Source organism: Otolemur garnettii, unplaced genomic scaffold (assembly GCF_000181295.1).
Source record: "Otolemur garnettii isolate 467f Iridium unplaced genomic scaffold, OtoGar3 scaffold00046, whole genome shotgun sequence".
Lineage (NCBI taxonomy): Eukaryota > Metazoa > Chordata > Mammalia > Primates > Galagidae > Otolemur > Otolemur garnettii.
The window spans coordinates 187,960-194,530 of record NW_003852441.1 but is presented as its reverse complement, the minus strand read 5'-3'; positions in this window follow the sequence as shown (position 1 = coordinate 194,530).

The window sequence follows — 6,571 nt, the reverse complement described above, 5'->3', positions numbered from 1 at the left end:
AACAAAGAATTATTTTTTCCAAATCTTGAGAGTATGATGATAGTATTTTAATGGGGATGGTATTGAATCTGTAGATTGCTTTGGGAAGTATAGACGTTTTGACAATGTTGATTGTCCCCACCCAGGAGCCTCGTATGTTCTTCCATTTGTTAATATCTTCTGCTATTTATTTTCTTAGAGTTTCATAATTTTCTTTGTAGAGGTCCTTCATTTATTTTGTTAGGTATATTCCTAGGTATTTATTTTCTTCAAGGGAAGAAGGGAATTGTGTTCTTGATTAGTTTCTCATCTTGGCTGTTATTGGCATCTACAAAGGTGATTGATTTGTGGACATTAATTTTATACCCTGAGACATTACTGTATTTTTTGATGACTTCCAGGAGTCTTGGGGTTGAGTCTTTGGGGGTCTGTTAAGTATAAAACCATATTGTTGTCAAAGAATGTGAGTTTGACCTCCTCTGCACCCATTTGGATGCCCTTTATTTCCTTCTCTTGCCTTGTGATGGCTTGAACTTCTAGCACCATGTTGAATAGTAGTGGTGATAGAGGACAACCTTGTCTGGTTCCAGTTCTAAGTGGAAAAGCTTTCAGTTTTACTCCATTCAGTATAATATTACTGTGGGTTTGTCGTAGATGGTTTGATCAGATTCAGAAATGTGCTGCCTATGCCTATATTCTTAAATGTTCTTAGTTTTAAAAAGATGCTTAATTTATTGAATGCTTTTTCTGCATTTGTTGAGAGGATCATATAGTCTTTGTTTTTGCTTCTGATGATATGGTGAATTATGTTTATGGACTTGTGTACGTTAAACTAAACTTGCAACCCTGGGATGAAATCTACTTCATCGTGATTAATGATTTTTGTAATGTATAGCTGTAATTTATTGGCTAAGATTTTGTTGAGAATATTTGTATTAGTGAAATTGGTCTGAAATTCTCCTTTTTAGTTGTGTCTTTTCCTGGTTTTAGTATTAGGGTTATGTTTGCTTCATAGATCATGTTGGGGAAGATTCCTGTCTTCTCATTTTTTTTGGAATAATTTCTGCTGTATAGGTATAAACTCTTCTTTGAAGGTTTGATAGAATTCTGCTGTGAAGCCATCAGGACAAGGACTTTTTTTATTAGGAAATTTATTATTGTTTCTTGAATCTCAGTTTTTGAAACCAATCTGTTCAAGAGATCTATTACTTCTTGATTAAGTCTAGGGAGAGGGTGTGATTCCGGTATTGATCCATTTTCTCCACAATGTCAAATTTCTGGACATAGAGGGTCCTACAGTACTCAGAGATGATCTCTTGTATCTCTGTGGTGTCTATTGTTATTTCCCCTTTATCATTTCTGATTGAGGTTATTAGAGATTTTGCTTTCTATTTCTAGTTAATCTGGCCAAAAGTTTATCAATTTTATTTATTTTTTTGAAAAACCAACTTTGTTTTATTAATTTTCTGAATGATTTTTTTGTTTTCAATTTCATTAACCTCTGATTTAATTTCAATTATTTATTTTCTTCTGCTAGGTTTGGGATTAGACTGTTCTTCTTTTTCCAATTTCATAAGATGGTTCTTGAGTTTGTTTATGCATTCTCTTTCTGTTTTTGGAATGTAGGCATCTAATGTGATAAATTTCCCTCTTAAGGCTACTTTTGCTATATCCTACAGGTTTTGGTAACTTGTGTCTTCATTGTTGTTATGTTTGAGGAATTTAATGATCATAAGGTTGCTTAATTTCCATGTCATCCTGTGGGAATAAATGTTTTTGTTGGAGTTGAGTTCCACCTTTATTGCCTTGTGGTCAGAGAACATACAAGGTACAATTTCTGTTCTTTTAACTTTGCTGAGGTTTGATTTGTATCCTAAGATGTGATCTCTTTTGGAGTATGCACCATGGGCTGATGAGAAAAATGTATATTCCTTAGCTTTGGGATGGTGTGTTCTGTATATGTCTATAAATCCCATTTGTTCTAGGGTCACATTTAAGTCCTTTGTATCTGTTTAGTTTCTGTTTAGAGGATCTGTCCAGTTCTATCAGAGGGGCATTAAAGTCCCTGGCTATTATGGTGTTATGGGATATCATATTGCTCAGGCCCATGAAGGTCTGTTTCATAAATCTGGGAGCATTTAAGTTGGGTGTATAAATTTTTTAAATTTAAATATCTTCTTGTATTGTTCCTTTGACCAGTATAAAGTGTCCATCTTTGTCTTCCTTAACTTTAGTTGCTTTAAATCCTCTTGTCCCTGAAAATAAGATTAAAACTTCTCCTTCCTTCTGATTTCCATTTACTTGAAATACTATTTTCCATCCCTTAACCCTGAGTCTTGATTTGTCCATCAAGGCTAGGTGTGTTTTCCTGGAGACAGCATGTGGATGGCTTGTGCTTTTTTATCTAATCAGTCAGACTGCACCTCTTTAGTGGTGAATTCAGTCCTTTGATATTTATTGAGAGAATTGGTAAGTGTGGTGGAGTTCTATTCATCTTACTTTGTGAGTGTCCATTGTGTAGTTTTATCCTTTGCACCATTGTGGAAGCCTGTAGTTTACTTTGCTGGTAGTCTATTTTGGTGGACAGTTTTGAAAATAGGTTTAAGTATTTCCTGTAGAGCTGGTCTTCTTGTGGTGAATTTCGTCAGTGTTTGTATATCTGCAAAAGATTTGATTTCTCCATCAATTTTGCAACTTAGTTTAGCAGGATACAGAATTCTGGGCTGAAAATTGTTTTGTTTAAGAATGTTGATGGTGGGAAGTTCCTCTGTTTTGGTTTTCCATGTTGCCTGAATTTTTCTGTTGATTCTTACTCATGTGGTCTTTTTTCTCATTTACCCCCTTGTCCTCATTTTTACTTCTCACTGCCTCCATTGCTTCAAACAGAAGTCCTTGCTCTTGATGACGGTATGTTGTAATCAGGGCACCAGTTGGTGCTGTGGTTTTTTAGGAGGCAGAGAGCATAGCCAGCAACCTCCTTATTCCAAACTTACTTGCCTTCAGTGATCATCTGATTGTTTCCTCAGCATTCAGATCTTACCAGGTCAGGAACTTAAAGCTCACAAGAATCCTTCAAGTGCAGGTCTCATGGTGCCCCCTGACTCCAGTTTCTGTGAAGTATGGGAATCTTTCAGTCTGTCCCAAGAGTGGATTTCTGATTCTGAGAGGCAAAATTAAGATGTCTGTGCTTTGTTCCCTTGCTAAGACCTTCTCATGACCTTCCCGCAAATGTAGTCCCCTGGCATCCAAGCCCTTCTCAGTATGGCTGCGTTACCAGCCACCAAACCTATGGTAAGTCCACTCCAACCGGCATTCAAATCTAGTTTTTGTATACTGTTCAAGTCCGCCCACTCTTCCAAGCTTTCCACTCAATGCTCAGCTTTCCCCAACAACTGAAAACTCTGGAAAGGCTTCCTCTCATCCTGAACTTCTGTAGGGGGGCACCCAATCCTGGTGGCAATCATTTGCTTAATTCATCAGATTTCCACTACTTAGGATCATGTGCTGTATCCAGCTCACCACCTCCTCACTGTGCTCCCTGAGCTATGGGTAAGGTCCCTGCACCAGGTATGGCTGAGTTCTCTCTTTTCCCCAAGTCATTCTAGCAGAGGTCAGCTGAACAATCCTTCTGGGCCACCATCTTGAACCTCCCTATCCTCCAAATTTTTTTTCTGTAATATCAGTTGTTCTGAAGGCTGGGAAGTCCAAGATCAAGGTGCCAACATACAACATCTGTTGAGTCCTTTTGATCATAGCTCTTTGAAAATCATTTTGCTGAAGTGACTTCCATAAGAACGTGGATGTTTTCTCAGGTCATTTACTCCATCAGTCAGCTGGGGCTCCCATGGTGAAGCACCACATGTAGGGTGGCAGATGACAGAAAATTGTTTCCTCCAGCCTCCTTCCATTCTGGAGGCTGGAGGCTGAGGTCAAGGTTTTAGCAGGTGGGTTTCTTCTGAGCCTAGTCTTATGGCTGGTGGATGCTTTCTGTGTCATCATGCAGTGTCCTGCTGTGCCTCTCTCACCAAATTTCCCCTCCCTTGAACTCCTGGACTCAAAGGATCCTCTTGCCTCAGCTTCCTGTGTAGTTGGGACTACCCCAAATTTCCTTCATTTTTAAGTTTGACCAATATACATTATGTGTATACACCACATTTTGTTTAGCCATTCATCCACTGATGGATCCTTGGGCTGCTTCCACTTTTTGGCTGTTGTGAGTAATTCTGCTATGAACATGGGTGTATAAATGTTTCTTTTAGTTGTTGCTTTCAATTCTTTTGTTACACACCTGGAAGTAGAATTGCTGGATCATACAGAAATTCTGTTTTTAATTGTTTGAGGAACAACTGTATTGTTTCCCATAGCAACTACACTGTTTTTCATTTCCACCACCCAAATTTTTCCACATCCTCCCCAACAATTGTTGTTTTCTGGGTTATTTTGATGGCTATCTTAATAGATGTGAGGTGATATCTCACAGTGGTTTCAATTTTCATTTATCCAATCTTTAGTGATATTGAGCATCTTTTCATGTGTTTATTTGGAGAAATGTGTCTTTGAGTCCTTTACCTGTTTTTGAATTGGATTGCTTAGTTTTTGTCAGATACTTTCTCTGCATCATGTTTTGTCAATCTGTGATTATGGTGTATTACGTCAATTGACTTTTGTATGTTGAACTGTCCTCGTGTACCAGTCAGGCATAAATCCCCCTTCACCTTGGTATACAAACCTTTGAATATGCTGTTGAATTTGGTTTGCTAGATTTTTGCTGAGGAATTTTTACATCAATATTCATAAGAAATATTGAAATAATGTTAGGTAATACATATATTAGTTAATAATAAAATAAGAATATTTTCTTATTTATAAGAAAACTTGCCATTTTTAATAGTGTCTTTGTCTGGCTTTTGTGCCAGGGTAATGTTGACCTCATTGAATGGGTCAGAAAGTGTTCCTTTCACTTCAAGTTTTTGAAAGAGTTTGAGAAGAAATGATTTTAGTTCTTTAAATATTTGACGGAAGTTACCAGCAAAACCATCAGGTCCAGGACTTCTCTTGGTTGATTACTGATTCAATCTCCTTACTGGTGAGAGGTGATCTATTCAGATTTTCTATTTCTCTTTGATTTAGTCTTGATAGGTTGTATATTTCTAGGAATTTGTCCATTTCATCTAGTTTATCCAATTTCTTGACATAGAATTGTTCATAGCATTTTGTGATAATGCATCTTATCAATCAGTATTAATAGCCCCACTTTCATTTCTAGTTTTCTTTCTTTTTTTAAATTTTGCTTTCAACTGGCTTTCATTCATCTTATTTGAAGTTTTGTGGTTGTTGTTGTTTGTAGAGACAGAGTCTCATTTTATCACTCTTGGTAGAGTGCCAAGGTGTCACACAGCTCACAGTAACCTTGAACTCCTGGGCTTAGGCAATTCTCTTGCCTTTGCCTCCCAAGTAACTGGGACTACAGGCACCTGCCACAACACTCAGCTATTTTTTGGTTGCAGTTTGGCCAGGGCCAGGTTTGAACCCACCACCCTTGGTATACGGGGCTGGTGCCCTACCCATTGAGCCACAGGTGCCGCCCAATTTTCTTTTCTTCTTTAATTGATTCTCTTTCTTAGGCTCCCAAGTAGCTGGGACTACAGGTACCCAGCACAACGCCTGGCTATTTTTGGTAGAGACAGGGTCTTATTCTGGCTCAGGCTGGTCTTGTACCTTTGAGCTCAGGCAATCCACCTGCCTCAGCCTCCCAGAGGGCTAGTATCATAGGCACGAGCCACCATGCCCGGCCCATTTCTAATTTTCATAATTTAAGTTTTTTTCTCTTTTTTCTTAGTCAATCTATCTAAGGCTTTTCAATTTTGTTGGTCTTTTGAAGAACCAACTTTTGGTTTCATTGATTTGCTGTACTGTCTGTCTGTTAATCTATTTTTCTGTCTTTTCACTAACCTTTATTATTTCCTTCCTTTTACTAGCTTTAGGCAGTTTGGATTTTTGCCCCCTACTTTCTTCATTGGAATGGTAGGTTGTTGATTCGAGATCTTTCTTCTTTTATAACAAAAGCTCTAAATTTCCCTTTTAGCACTGCTTCTGCTGTATCCCCTAAGTTTCAGTACAATGAGTTTTTATTTTCATTCACACATCTTTATTTTTTAAATCTCATTTAAGCTGCCACTCACCCATGGGTATTGAGAAGTCAGAACCAATTAATGTGGAGTCTCCTCCTTCCTCAGACTCACGGAATGAATGAGAACTTGGCTGTTCACACATGTGAGTGAGGCCTGACTCTCAGCAGAGGGAGCCCCAGCTAGCATTGTCCTTGTTCAGACCACACTGAGTATCTGGTGGCATTCAGGGTCATCTATACCTCAAGCTCCAGGGGCTCAAAATCCCTGTCTGGTTCATCTTGGAGATCCCAGACCCCCATTATGCCTCTCCATCATCTCAGCCGGGGTATCTCAGGGATGTCTCTATGCACCTTTTCTTTTCTAGCCCTAAAATCCAAAACCTTTTTATACCCATTGGGTCAGGAGGGCATTCACTTCAGGGCAGGCAAGGCCCCTCCTCTTGGACTCCAAAGCATCACACA